Source organism: Arachis hypogaea, chromosome 5 (genome assembly GCF_003086295.3).
Source record: "Arachis hypogaea cultivar Tifrunner chromosome 5, arahy.Tifrunner.gnm2.J5K5, whole genome shotgun sequence".
Lineage (NCBI taxonomy): Eukaryota > Viridiplantae > Streptophyta > Magnoliopsida > Fabales > Fabaceae > Arachis > Arachis hypogaea.
Genome location: NC_092040.1, coordinates 43,047,240 through 43,063,048, shown reverse-complemented (window position 1 = coordinate 43,063,048; position 15,809 = coordinate 43,047,240). Strand labels below are relative to the sequence as shown.

The following is a 15,809-nucleotide window of genomic DNA, read 5'->3' as shown; positions in this document are numbered from 1 at the left end:
TACTTTATTTTTGAAAATTCCTCCCCTCTTCTCACATCCTTCTATTTATGGATTAACACTCCTCCACAATGCACAATTCGAACTCTATCCCTCTTGATAAGTTCGAATTCTTCTACCTCCTCCTTCTATTCTTCTTTTCCTCTGACACCTCAAGGAATCTCTATACTGTCACATAGAGGATTCCATATTTTCTTGTTCTTTTCTCTTTCACATGAGCAGGAGCAAAGACAAAAGCATTCTTGTTGAGGCTGACCCTGAACCTGAAAGGACCTTGAAGCGAAAGCTAAGAGAAGCTAAAGCACTACTCTCTGTAGAGGACCTAACAGAAATCTTCAAACAAGAAGAAGACATGGCAGCCGAAAACAACAACAATGCCAACAATGCAAGGAAGGTGCTGGGTGACATTACTGCACCTACTCCCGATTTCTGTGGGAGAAGCATCTCCATCCCTGCCATTGGAGCAAACAACTTTGAGCTTAAGCCTCAATTAGTTTCTCTAATGCAACAGAATTGCAAGTTCCATGGACTTCCATTGGCAGATCCTCATCAGTTTTTAGCTGAATTCTTGCAAATCTGTGACACTGTCAAGACCAATGGGGTTGACCCTGAGGTCTACAGACTTATGCTATTCCCTTTTGCTGTAAGAGACAGAGCTAGGATATGGTTGGACTTACAACCTAAAGAAAGCCTGAACTCTTGGGAAAAGCTAGTCAATGCCTTATTGGCAAAGTTCTTTCCACCTCAAAAATTGAGTAAGCTTAGAGTGGAAGTCCAAAACTTCAGACAGAAAGAAGGTGAATCCCTCTATGAAGCTTGGGAAAGATACAAACAATTGATTAGAAAGTGCCCTTCTGACATGCTTTCTGAGTGGAGCATCATAGGTATCTTCTATGATGGTCTGTCTGAACTGTCCAAGATGTCATTGGATAGCTCTGCTGGAGGATCTCTTCATCTGAAGAAGACGCCTGCAGAAGCTCAAGAACTCATTGAAATGGTTGCAAATAACCAATTCATGTACACTTCTGAAAGGAATCCTGTGAACAATGGGACGAATCAGAAGAAAGTAGTTCTTGAGATTGATACTCTGAATGCCATATTGGCTCAGAACAAAATATTGACTCAGCAAGTCAATATGATTTCTCAAAGTCTGTCTGGAATGCAAGCTGCACCAGGCAGTACTAAGGATGCTTCATCTGAAGAAGAAGCTTATGATCCTGAGAACCCATCAATAGAAGAGGTGGATTACATCAGAGAACCCTATGGAAACACCTATAATCCTTCATGGAGAAATCATCCAAATCTCTCATGGAAGGATCAACAGAGACCTCAACAAGGTTTCAACAACAATAAGGATGGAAGAAACAGGTTTAGCAATGGCAAGCCTTTTCCATCATCTTCTCAGCAACAGACAGAGAATTCTAAGCAGAGCCACTCTGACTTAGCAACCATGGTCTCTGATCTAATCAAAACCACTCAAAGTTTCATGACTGAAACAAGGTCCTCCATTAGAAACTTAGAGGCACAAGTGTGTAACGACCCAACTCCCAGTATGCCATGGTCATACAAGAAGCTAAGTGTTACTAACTTATCCTTCCTAATTGTTATCTATTATTTAATATTTGAGCCTATTCCTTGTTAGAGCGATGCCAATTTTTACGAGTAGTTTATTTTTTTTTTGTTGCGGACGTTCAGGTAAAATAAACAAGCATATAATGAGAATAATAGAAAAGTGGCATAAAGAAACATAGAAACACAGCAGATAATATACATCATGTACACAATAACAAAACATGTAGCGTTTACACAAGATCAAGTCAGTTTACATCCTCGTCATCCTACGTAGCTAATATTTACACGACACTCCCAGGGCCTGGCCCATACAAAAAGCCGCTAAACTGGCACCCAGGCTAGCCTAACCACTATATAGCTCCTAGCTCTCGGGTTACTAACACAAGTGAGAGACTATCTATCCGATAATGTTAGACTAGAGTGTCATCAAAAGAATGCCCCTTCCGCAGTCAAACTATATCTACTCGTGGCCGTTCGGAGAATCGCCGTGAGGCTTGTCCATATCCTCATCCTGCTCTATCTCTATCTCAGGATCCTCCTCCTCCTCATCATCCGCAGCTACAACTATACCCTCAGATCCACCAGAAACACTGCTGTCACTATGTACAAAACCATTCGCGAGCACAGGTCCGTTCACGTATATAGGAGCTACCCCACCGTCCGGTAGTGCCGGCTCATCAGGCTGTGGAAAGTCAGGGATCGGCTCAGGAGGAAAGTCCCACTCTGGTGGTATCACAGGTACGTAGTCACCAGCTAACTCGGGCTCATCAGGAATGATAGGCTCAGGTTCCACCTCATTCAAAGGTTGAGCTGGTATAGGGTGCTCGGGATCATCAGGAAAAGGATGTACAGGTGCGTCAGGATGTAACCAGGATAAGAGAAAGTTGTATGGAGCATCAGGGTCAAAATACGGGCTAGACAGAGGATGTTGAAAGGCTCGATTAGGTAATGCATATCGTCTAATACGAGGCTCCAATCCCATGATGAAGTAACTGTGATGTACCGGATCCTCGTAGACGTAAGGGTCCTCGAACTCATAGAAGATCACGCCCGTCTCCATCTGAGGGGGAGGAAGGGAGAGAAAGGGTAAGAACTGGGGAGTTCTTAGTAGGGTCGGGGTTGTTAGTTACATTCATTTATTCGTTTTCGATTAGCAGATGGATATTAGAATACAGTAAAGTAGTAAACAGTAGTTAAAATAGATAGGGAAAACAGAAAACAGAACACAAACAGAAGAGTGCAAGAAAATAAAGCATAGACATAGCACTCAAGCAAACAAACATAAAGAAATAGGTCAAACACAAGTAGGAATGCAACAGAGAGTAATGCGCAGACAAGAATGATGCATGTCTAGTCCTAGTGCAGGTAATGAGCTCATTTGTCGGTTTCTACCCGCTCCCGACGTAACCCAGCATTACTAGCCGAATATGGCTTTCCTGTTGGCTATACCCCTGTGTACAGGAAATAACCCCTCTGCCACCACAGGGTCCACTACACGCAGGAAATAACACATCTGCCACTGCAGGGTTGTATGCCGACACACCTTCTGTATACAGGAAATAACCCCTCTGCCACTACAGAAATGGAACAGGTGGTCACAGTACTTATGTAGCAGGAAATAACCCCTCTGCCTTACAGAAATAAAATATGGATCTGTACCGCAGGAAAGCGTTTCTCAGTGGTTGCACCATTATCTATCTGACTGCTACAATGCAGTAGATGAACATATGGATATCTCTGAGGTTGCCTTAATGCAACAGATGACCTCTCAATAGGTTCTCTACTCTTTATCATATTACTCTCTTCGCTTTGTCTCTTTATTCTGCTCTGTTTGTTCCTTTCTCTGCGCTTCCTCACTTTATTCTGCTTGCTCTATTTAACGTATGTATTTAAAGCTTATGTAAATTTCGATATGATTAGTTAGCCTGCCCCAAGTATAGATTCATTAAGTCTATACTGAAACAGTTTAACTTTTCATATAATACCTAACCCTATTCGGAAATCAAGAACTAACTATGTTGCCCTAGTTTGTTCACTAGTCTCTGTCTGTTTCTCTGTTGTTAAAATTTTACAGACTTTTTCTTTGATTTTTATCTTTTCTTCAACTTTTTATCTTTTCTTTATCTTTGCCTCACTAATATGTTCTTACCACACCCTAAGTGTTTTATGAAGGTAATTATAAGATTCTGCACTTAAAGTTGTCTTTCTAAAGCTTTTACAGAAAACTGCCTGTTCCGCATTATTTTATTATTTTTATTAAAATATTATTTTTAATTAAATATTATTATTTAATATTTTATTATTATTTATTATTTTATTATTAATTTTCGAAAATTAACTTACCTTTTACCTTTAACCTTTAAAATTCACTTTTTACCATCCGTAACTTTTAATATTTCTACTTTAACCACCCTAACTTTCAGAAATTACTAAACAACCCCTTAAACACCAAAAATTTTACTTCCTTGTCCTTTTTAAGATCTAAGGCCTGTTCTTCATTGTTCTTCATCACACTCAAAGTGTTCTTCATGTTCTTCATAAATTCTTCAAATTCTTTCTCTGTTTTTACCCGTTTTTCAGTCTTTTCAGCAACCGATTTTTACTATAATTCATAATAAATTAGCCACAACTAAAACCCCATCTTTTCTACATGATTTCAACACAAATTGAACCTCAATTTAAGCTTAGGGTTTCGTTTTTCCAGCTGCCCAAGAACATGAACTTTAAAGCTTGAATTTCATCAAATTTCATCAAAATTTCACCAAATTTTCACCAAGAATCAATCACATATGCAACCAATTTTTAGCACAGCCAAATAATACAACCTTCACACATCTCAAACACAAATAATCAAGATTAATTTCGTGACACCCTACCTGGTTTTGCTGCTCCTAATTCAATCAAACTTTCAGGTGGTCCTTAAGCACTTTTTCCTCCTAAATCACATCAAGAAAACACATATTTAACCATGTTTCCTTGAAACCGAATCAAAAGAGATATGGTGCAGCCAACTCACCTTGATCCCAGCCTTGATAAGTCATATGATCATGTAGAGAAAGAAGAGAGGATCATTTTGGTCGGATTGGAATTTTGATTTGAGTTTTAGTTCAGCAGAAATCAAGATTTGAAGATTTGGAACTAAGAACTTTTCTCTCTTTTTCTCTCTACCTATTTTCGGCCACAAAGTGAAAATGAGCCAGCCTTGGGGGTTTTGGGGGTGTAGGGTGAGTTGTGATTGGTTGGCTTGGAGGTGGATTAAAATAATATTAAAATATCTCAGGTATATAACTACTAAAACTAGGTGTATCGGAACACTTGCAAAAATATCTCTAAAAATTATTTTCTGAGCTACTAGCATAAATGACACTAGTAACATATTTATTATGAGAATAAAACATGAATAATGAGGCCTTAGCATTGCTAAAGCCATCAGAGAGTGCTGGTGCTAAGCTGCACCAGTAAACTGTGAACCCGGTTAAACCGATTTTCTGTTTTTAACTAAAACTGACCAGGTAACCTTATAATATCATTCAAGAAGCTTCTAATACTCATATAATGATGATATTACCCTATTATCTCTCTTTTCTCATGAATCGAATCCGGTTCGTCAAACTGAGACTATTTACGAAAAACCGGATCAAAACTCCTAACTGATACGGTTCAAAAACTATGTTCTTCGTAACTGCATTATCGAGCTTGCCTCATAAAAGGTTCTAGCTTAAAGATGACATAATGACAATTAGGATTGAGATACTTGATAATATATCAGAGCTTCTCCCCTTACTGATCCTCTGGAGTTCTCCGTACTTTCAGAAAAGATCTCGCGTACTCGAAAACCGGGGTTGTTACAAAGTGAGTCAGCTGAGTAAGAAAGTTACTAAACTCCCTCCTAGTACTCTTCCAAGCAATAGAGAAGAAAATCCAAAAGGAGAGTATAAGGCCATTGATAAACCCCATTTGTAGGGCTTATCTTATGCTTGATTTAGGGGATTTTATAACCTTTTACCCACATTTATGCAATGAAATAGCATGGTTTTGTATATTCTCCTTTAATTGTGCTTAAGAGTGAAAACATGCTTTTTAGGACTTAAAATAGCTAAATTTAATTCACCTTGATTCTATTAGATGCCTTGATATGTTTGTTAAGTGATTCAGATTTAGGAGGCAAAGATTGGATCAAGGGAATGAAGAAAAAGCATGTAAAGTTGGAGAACTCATGAAGAAATAATGGAACCAAAAAGCTGTCAAGCCGACCTCTTTGCACTTAATTGATCATAACTTGAGCTACAGAGGTCCAATTGATACGGTTCCAGTTGGGTTAGAAAGCTAACATCCGGGGCTTCGAAATGATATAATATTTTCCATAGTTGCATCGTGCATAGGGGTGCGCACGCGCACGGTACGCGGACGCGCCGTTGCTGGCACATGACCCACTTAATGCAACACGTGGCCAGCGATTTTAGAAGCCTTGTGGGCCCAATCCAACTCATTTCTGATGCTATTTAAGCCAAGGATTGAAGAGGAATCAACATACTTTTGATCATTAGTCATAGTTTAGTAGTTAGAGTTAGTTTCTAGAGAAAGAAGCTCTCACTTCTCTCTAGGATTAGGATTAGGATTAGTTCTTAGATCTAGGTTTTAATCTTTGCTTTCTTCTACTTCTACCTTTCAATTCTTTGTTGTTACATTCATCTTCCTCTATTCTTTTGTTGTAATTTCCTTTATGTTGTTCTTATACTTTGTTGTAGATCTACTTTTGTTCCTCCTATTCTCTTTCAATTCAATTAGAGGTAATTCATAATAATTGTGTTCATTTGATTTGTTGTTGTTTAATTCCTTGCAATTGAGTAGTGTAGATTTACTTTTCTTGCAATTTTACTATGCTTTTCTTTTATGCCTTCCAAGTGTTTGATTAAATGCTTGGAAGAATGTTAGACTAGAATTTTATGTTCTTGGCTTGAGAAGGTAACTTAGGATTTCTTGAGTCACTAGTGTCCAATTGATTGATAGTTGATAGCCATTAACTCTAGCCTTCATTAATCCAATTAGTGGAAAGCTAGGACTTATGGACTAGGATTGATATAACTCACTTGACTTTCCTTTGTTAATTGATTTAAGGATGACTAAGTGGTATTAATCCTTGCAACTACCATACTTGTGGCTAGTGATAATGATGAAGACCCTTGACAACCAAACCTTGCCAAGACCATTTTGTGAATAAAGGTTTCCTACCATTTACTATTCACATTCCTCATCCAAAACCCCAAAATAAACAAGTCCATAACCAATAACAAGAACACTACCCTACAAGTCCTTTAAGAGACGACCCGAGGTTTAAATACTTCGGTTTATAGATTTTAGGGGTTTGTACTTGTGACAAACAAATTTTTGTATGAGAGGATTATTGTTGGTTTAGAGACTATACTTCGACGAGAATTCATTTGTGAAATTCTAAACCGTCAAAAATTTAATCATCAGCCATCAACATGGCCGAATTTGGAGAGGAGAAAGAGGCAGTGAGCGCCACTGAGCAAGACCTCAATGGACGTTCACTGGCCTCCAATGAGTTCCCTAATGAGGAACCATGGGAATCTGAGGCTCACACTGAGACCATAGAGATTCCATTGGATTTACTTCTGCCATTCATGAGCTTTGATGAATATTCTTCCTCTGAAGAGGACGAAGATGTCACTGAAGAGCAAGTTGCTAAGTACCTTGGAGTAATCATGAAGCTAAATGACAAGTTATTTGGTAATGAGACTTGGGAGGATGAACCCCCTTTGATCACCAAAGAACTGGATGACTTGACTAGGCAGAGATTACCTCAAAAAAGACAGGATCCTGGGAAGTTCTCAATACCTTGTACAGTAGGCACCATGACCTTCAAGAAGGCTCTGTGTGACCTAGGGTCAAGCATAAACCTCATGCCTCTCTCTGTAATAGAGAAGCTAGGGATCTTTGAGGTACAAGCTGCAAGAATCTCACTAGAGATGGCAGACAATTCAAGAAAACAGGCTTATGGACTTGTAGAGGATGTCTTGGTAAAGGTTGAAGACCATTACATCCCTGCTGATTTCATAGTCCTAGAGACTGGGAAGTGCATGGATGAATCCATCATCCTTGGCAGACCCTTCCTAGCCACAGCAAAGGCTGTGATTGATGTTGACAGAGGAGAATTGATCATTCAAGTGAATGAAGAATCCTTTGTGTTTAAGGCTCAAGGATATCCCTCTGTAACTATGGAGAGGAAGCATGAAGAGCTTCTCTCAAAATAGAGTCAAACAGAGCCCCCACAGTCAAACTCTAAGTTTGAGAGGCAACCCAATGTTATATTTATCTATTTTCCATTGTCATTTTATGTTTTCTATAGGTTGATGATCATGGGAAGTCACAAAATCAATTGAAATAGCAAAAACAGAATGAAAAACAGAAAGAAAAACAGCACACCCTGGAGGAAAATTTACTGGCGTTTAAACGCCAGTGAAGATAGCAAAATGGGCATTTAACGCCCAGTCTGGCACCATTCTGGGTGTTTAACGCCAGAAAGGGGCACCAGACTGGCGTTTAACGCCAGGAATGGGCAAGCAGCTGGCATTAAACGCCAGAAAAGGGTAGCAGCCCGGCGTTTAACGCCAGGATTGGCAGAAAGAGGCGTTTTACACGCCACTTGGTGCAGGGATGAGCTATCCTTGACACCTCAGGATCTGTGGATCCCACAGGATCCCCACCTACCCCACCACACTCTCTCTTCTTCACGCATTCACCAATCACCTAAACACTTCTTTCCTAAAAACCCCTCACCTATCAAATCTCACCATTCTCTTCACCACTCACATCCATCCTTCATAAAACCCCACCTACCTCACCATTAAAATTTAAACCACTTTCCCTCCCAAACCCACCCATAATGGCCGAACCATACCCCCCCTCCATCTCCTCTATTTCTTCTTCTTCTACTCTCTTCTTTCTTCTTTTGCTCGAGGACGAGCAAATCTTATAAGTTTGGTGTGGTAAAAGCATTGCTTTTTGTTTTTCCATAACCATTTATGGCATCTAAGGCCGGAGAAACCTCTAGAAAGAGGAAAGGGAAGGCAAAAAGCTTCCACCTCCGAGTCATGGGAGATGGAGAGATTCATCTCAAGGGTGCATCAAGACCACTTCTATGAAGTTGTGGCCATGAAGAAGGTGATCCCCGAGGTCCCTTTCAAACTCAAAAAGAGTGAATATCCGGGGATCCGACATGAGATCTGAAGAAGAGGTTGGGAAGTTCTTACCAACCTCATTCAACAAGTCGGAATCTTAATGGTTCAAGAGTTCTATGCCAATGCATGGATCACCAAGAACCATGATCAAAGTGTGAACCCGGGCCCAAAGAATTGGCTTACAATGGTTCGGGGGAAATGCTTAGATTTTAGTCCGGAAAATGTACGGTTGGCATTTAACTTGCCCATGATGCAAGGAGATGAACAACCCTACACTAGAAGGGTCAACTTTGATCAAAGGTTGGACCAAGTCCTCATAGACATTTGTGAAGAGGGCGCTCAATGGAAGAGAGATTCAAGAGGGAAGCCGCTTCAACTGAGAAGGCATGACCTCAAGCCCGTGGCTAGGGGATGGTTGGAGTTTATCCAACTCTCAATCATTCCCACTAGCAACCGGTCCGAAGTTACTATAGACCGGGCTATCATGATTCATAGCATCATGATTGGAGAGGAAGTAGAAGTTCATGAGGTTATATCCCAAGAACTTTATAAGGTGGCGGACAAGTCCTCTACCTTGGCAAGGTTAGCCTTCCCTCATCTCATTTGTCACCTCTGTAATTCAGTAGGAGTTAACATAGAGGGAGACATCCTCATTAATGAGGACAAGCCCATCACTAAGAAGAGGATGGAGCAAACAAGAGATCCCACTCATGGACATGAGGAAATTCCTCACCATGAAATCCCGGAGATGCCTCAAGGGATGCACTTTCCTCCACCAAACTATTGGGAGCAAATCAACACCTCCCTAGGAGAATTGAGTTCCAACATGGGACAACTAAGGGTGGAGCACCAAGAACATTCCATTCTCATCCATGAAATTAGAGAAGATCAAAGAATCATGAGAGAGGAGCAACAAAGGCAAGGAAGAGACATTGAGTAGCTCAAGCACTCCATAAGATCTTCAAGAAGAAGAACAAGCCGCCATCACTAAGGTGGACCCGTTCTTTAATCTCCTTGTGTCTTATGATCATTAGTATCTTAGTGTCTATGCCTTAAAGTTATGAATGACCTATGAATCCATCACCTTTCTTAAATGAAAATTGTTTTTAATTGAAAAAGAGAAGAATTGCATGAATTCTGAATTTTATAACAGATTAATTATTGTGATGTGGTGGCAATACTTTGACTTCTGAATGTATGCTTGAACAGTGCATATGTCTTTTGAATTTGTTGTTCATGAATGTTGGCTCTTGAAAGAATGATGAAAAAAGGAGACATGTTACTGAGGATCTGAAAAATCATAAAAATGATTCTTGAAGCAAGAAAAAGCAGTGAATTAAAAAAAAAGAGAGATTATGTGCAAAAAAAATAAAAAGAAAAGAGAGAAAGCAAGCAGAAAAAGCCAATAGCCCTTTAAACCGAAAGGCAAGGGTAAAAATAAAGTCGTGATCCAAGGCAAAAAGAGTGTGCTTAAGAACCCTGGATACCTCTAATTGGGGACTCTAGCAAAGCTGAGTCACAATCTGAAAAGGTTCACCCAGTTATGTGTTTGTGGCATGTATGTATCCGGTGGTAATACTGGAAGACAGAGTGCTTTGGGCCACGGCCAAGACTCATAAAGTAGTTGTGTTCAAGAATCATCATACTTAACTACGAGAATCAATAACACTATCTGGATTCTGAGTTCCTATAGAAGCCAATCATTCTGAATTTCAAAGGATAGAGTGAGATGCCAAAACTGTTCAGAGGCAAAAAGCTAAAAACCCCGCTCATCTAATTAATACTGATCTTCATAGATGTTTATGGAATTCCAAAAACATCTGTGAAGATCAGTATTAATTAGATGAGCGGGGCTTTTAGCTTTTTGCCTCTGAACAGTTTTGGCATCTCACTCTATCCTTTGAAATTCATAATGATTGGCTTCTTTAGGAACTCAGAATCCAGATAGTGTTATTGATTCTCCTAGTTAAGTATGATGATTCTTGAACACAGCTACTTATTGAGTCTTGGCCGTGGCCCAAAGCACTCTGTCTTCCAGTATTACCACCAGATACATACATGCCACAGACACATAATTGGGTGAACCTTTTCAGATTGTGACCCAGCTTTGCTAGAGTCCCCAATTAGAGGTGTCCAGGGTTCTTAAGCACACTCTTTTTGCCTTGGATCACAACTTTATTTCTTTATTTTTCTCTTTTTTTTCATTTTCTTTTTTCTCTTCTTTTTTTTTCGGATTTTTTTTTTGTATTCACTGCTTTTTCTTGCTTCAAGAATCATTTTTATGATTTTTCAGATCCTCAGTAACATGTCTCCTTTTTCATCATTCTTTCAAGAGCCAACATTCATGAACCACAAATTCAAAAGACATATGCACTGTTTAAGCATACATTCAGAAGACAAAAATATTGCCACCACATCAAAATAATTAAACTATTATAAAATTCAAAATTCATGCAATTCTTTTCTTTTTCAATTAAGAACATTTTTCATTTAAGAAAGGTGATGGATTCATAGGACATTCATAACTTTAAGGCATAGACACTAAGACACTAATGATCACAAGACACAAACATAGACAAACATAAGCACTAAAATTCGAAAAAACAGGAAAATAAAGAACAAGGAAATTAAGGAACGGGTCCACCTTAGTGATGGCGGCTCTTTCTTCCTCTTGAAGATCCTATGGAGTGCTTGAGCTCCTCAATATCTCTTCCTTGTCTTTGTTGCTCCTCTCTCATGATTCTTTGATCTTCTCTAATTTCATGGAGGATGATGGAGTGTTCTTGATGCTCCACCCTTAGTTGTCCCATGTTGGAACTCAATTCTCCTAGGGAGGTGTTTAGTTGCTCCCAATAGTTTTGTGGAGGAAAGTGCATCCCTTGAGGTATCTCAGGGATCTCATGATGAGTGGGGTCTCTTGTGTGCTCCATCCTCTTCTTAGTGATGGGCTTGTCCTCATCAATAGGGGTGTCTCCCTCTATGTCAACTCCAACTGAATAACAGAGGTGACAAATGAGATGAGGGAAGGCTAACCTTGCCAAGGTGGAGGGCTTGTCCGCCACCTTATAAAGCTCTTGAGATATAACCTCATGAACTTCTATTTGTTCTCCAATCATGATGCTATGAATCATGATAGCCCGGTCTATGGTAACTTCGGACCGGTTGCTAATGGGAATGATTGAGCGTTGGATAAACTCCAACCATCCTCTAGCCACGGGTTTGAGGTCATGCCTTCTCAATTGAACCGGCTTCCCTCTTGAATCTCTCTTCCATTGGGCGCCCTCTTCACATATGACTGTGAGGACTTGGTCCAACCTTTGATCAAAGTTGACCCTTCTAGTGTAAGGATGTTCATCTCCTTGCATCATGGGCAAATTGAATGCCACCCTTACACTTTCCGGACTAAAATCCAAGTATTTCCCCCGAACCATAGTAAGATAATTCTTTGGATCCGGGTTCATACTTTGGTCATGGTTCTTGGTGATCCATGCATTGGCATAGAACTCTTGAACCATTAAGATTCCGACTTGTTGAATGGGGTTGGTAAGAATTTCCCAACCTCTTATTCGGATCTCATGTCGGATCTCCGGATATTCACTCTTTTTGAGTGAAAAAGGGACCTCGGGGATCACCTTCTTCAAGGCCACAACTTTATAGAAGTGGTCTTGATGCACCCTTGAGATGAATCTCTCCATCTCCTATGACTCGGAGGTGGAAGCTTTTGCCTTCCCTTTCCTCTTTCTAGAGGTTTCTCCGGCCTTGGATGCCATAAATGGTTATGGAAAAACAAAAAGCAATGCTTTTACCACACCAAACTTAAAATGTTTGCTCGTCCTCGAGCAAAAGAAGAAAGAAGAGAGTAAAAGAAGAAGAAATGAAGGAGATGGGAATGGCCTTTTGTTTTCGGCCAAGAAAGGGAAGAAGTGGTATTTAGGTTGTGTGAAAATGAAGGAGTGAAGGAGGGTTTATATAGGAGTGGAGGAAGGGTAGGGTTCGGTCAATTGAGGGTGGGTTTGGGTGGGAAAGTGGTTTGAATTTGAATGGTGAGGTAGGTGGGGTTTTATGAAGGATGGATGTGAGTGGTGAAGAGAAAGATGGGATTTGATAGGTGAAGGGTTTTTGGGGAAGAGGTGTTGAGGTGATTGGTGAATGGGTGAAGAAGGGAGAGAGTGGTGGGGTAGGTAGGGATCCTGTGGGGTCCACAGATCCTAAGGTGTCAAGGAAAAGTCATCCCTGCACCAAATGGCAAGCAAAATCTCGTTTTGTGCCAATTCTAGCGTTAAACGCCGGGCTGGTGCCCATTTCTGGCGTTTAACGCCAGCTTCTTGCCCTTTTCTGGCGTTTAACACCAGTCTGGTGCCCCTTTCTGGCGTTAAACGCCCAGAATGGTGCCAGACTGGGCGTTAAACGCCCAACAGCTAGCCTCACTGGCGTTTAAACGCCAGTGGGTTCTTCCTCCAGGGTGTGCTATTTTTCTTTCTGTTTTTCATTCTGTTTTTGCTTTTTTCATTGATTTTGTGACTTCTCATGATCATCAACCTACAAAAAACATAAAATAACAAAAGAAAATAGTTAATTATAAAACATTGGGTTGCCTCCCAACAAGCGCTTCTTTAATGTCATTAGCTTGACAGAGGACTCTCATGGAGCCTCAGAAATGCTCAGAGCTATGTTGGAACCTCCCAACACCAAAATTAGAGTTTGAATGTGGGGGTTCAACACCAAACTTAGAGTTTGGTTGTGGCCTCCCAACACCAAACTTAGAGTTTGACTGTGGGGGCTCTGTTTGGCTCTGTTTTGAGAGAAGCTCTTCATGCTTCCTCTCCATGATGACAGAGGGATATCCTTGAGCCTTAAACACCAAGGATTCTTCATTCACTTGAATGATCAACTCTCCTCTATCAACATCAATCACAGCCCTTGCTGTGGCTAGGAAGGGTCTGCCAAGGATGATGGATTCATCCATGCACTTCCCAGTCTCTAGGACTATGAAATCAGTAGGGATGTAATGGCCTTCAACTTTTACCAGAACATCCTCTACAAGTCCATAGGCTTGTTTTCTTGAATTGTCTGCCATCTCTAGTGAGATTTTTGCAGCTTGCACCTCAAGAATCCTTAACTTTTCCACTACAGAGAGAGGCATGAGGTTTACACTTGACCCTAAGTCACACAAGGCCCTCTTGAAGGTCATGGTGCCTATGGTACAAGGTATTGAAAACTTCCCAGGATCCTGTCTCTTTTGAGGCAGTTTCTGCCTAGACAAGTTATCCAGTTCTTTGGTGAGCAAAGGAGCTTCATCCTCCCAAGTCTCATTTCCAAACAACTTGTCATTTAGCTTCATGATTGCTCCAAGGTATTTAGCAACTTGCTCTTCAGTGACATACTCATCCTCTTCAGAGGAAGAATACTCATCAGAGCTCATGAATGGCAGAAGTAAGTCCAATGGAATCTCTATGGTCTCATTTTGAGCCTCAAATTCCCATGGTTCCTCCTTGGGGAACTCATTGAAGGCCAGTGGACGTCTATTGAGGTCTTCCTCAGTGGCGTTCACTGCCTCTTCTTCCTCCCAAAATTCGGCCATGTTGATGGCCTTGCACTCTCCTTTTGGATTTTCTTCTGTATTGCTTGGAAGAGTACTAGGAGGGAGTTCAGTAATTTTCTTGCTCAGCTGACCCACTTGTCCCTCCAAATTTCTAATGGAGGACCTTGTTTCAGTCATGAAACTTTGAGTGGTATTGATTAAATCAGAGACCATGGTTGCTAAGTCAGAGTTATTCTGCTTAGAACTCTCTGTCTGTTGCTGAGAAGATGATGGAAAAGGTTTGTTATTGCTAAACCTGTTCCTTCCACCATTATTATTATTATTGAAACCTTGTTGAGGTCTCTGTTGATCCTTCCATGAAAAATTTGGATGATTTCCCCATGAAGGATTATAGGTGTTTCCATAGGGTTCTCCCATGGAATTACCTCTTCCATTGAAGGGTTCTCAGGATCATAAGCTTCTTCCTCAGATGAAGCCTCCTTAATACTGCTTGGTGCATTTTGCATTCCAGACAGGCTTTGAGAAATTATATTGACTTGTTGGGTCAATATTTTGTTCTGAGCCAATATGGCATTCAGAGTGTCAATCTCAAGAACTCCTTTCTTCTGACTAGTCCCATTGTTCACAGGATTTCTTTCAGAAGTGTACATGAATTGGTTATTTGCAACCATTTCAATCAGCTCTTGAGCTTCTGTAGGCGTCTTCTTCAGATGAAGAAAGCCTCCAGCAGAGCTATCCAAAGACATTTTGGATAGTTCAGAGAGACCATCATAGAAAATACCTATGATGCTCCATTCAGAAAGCATATCAGAAGGACACTTTCTGATTAATTGTTTGTATCTTTCCCAAGCTTCATAGAGGGATTCTCCTTCCTTCTATCTGAAGGTTTGGACTTCCACTCTAAGCTTACTCAATTTTTGAGGTGGAAAGAACTTTGCCAAGAAGGCATTGACTAGCTTTTCCCAAGAGTCCAGGCTTTCTTTAGGTTGTGAGTCCAACCATGTCCTGGCTCTGTCTCTTACAGCAAAAGGGAATAGCATAAGTCTATAGACCTCAGGGTCAACCCCATTAGTCTTGACAGTGTCACAGGTTTGCAAGAATTCAGCTAAAAACTGATGAGGATCTTCCAATGGAAGTCCATGGAACTTGCAATTCTGTTGCATTAGAGAAACTAATTGAGGCTTAAGCTCAAAGTTGTTTGCTCCAATGGCAGGGATAGAGATGCTTCTCCATAAAAGTTGGGAGTAGGTGCAGTAAAGTCACCCAGCACCTTCCTTGCATTGTTGGCATTGTTGTTGTTTTCGGCTGCCATGAGCTCTTCTTCCTTGAAGAATTCGGTTAGGTCCTCTACAGAGAGTTGTGCCTTAGCTTCTCTTAGCTTTCTCTTCAAGGTCCTTTCAGGTTCAGGATCAGCCTCAACAAGAATGCTTGTGTCTTTGCTCCTGCTCATAAGAAAGAGAAGGGAACAAGAAAATGTGGAATCCTCTATGTCACAG

At 40.6% G+C, this 15,809-nt stretch overlaps 2 non-coding genes across 2 annotated transcripts; one reads left to right on the top strand and one right to left on the bottom strand.

Moving 5' to 3' along the window:
- Positions 1-754: 754 nt before the first annotated feature.
- LOC112804775 (small nucleolar RNA R71) lies at positions 755-862 on the bottom strand. The gene has a single exon (XR_003203392.1). It is a non-coding gene; the product is annotated as a small nucleolar RNA R71 (small nucleolar RNA).
- Positions 863-15,113: 14,251 nt separating this feature from the next.
- Positions 15,114-15,221, top strand: LOC112804452 (small nucleolar RNA R71). Its single transcript, XR_003203067.1, has one exon. It is a non-coding gene; the product is annotated as a small nucleolar RNA R71 (small nucleolar RNA).
- The last annotated feature ends 588 nt before the right edge of the window (positions 15,222-15,809 follow it).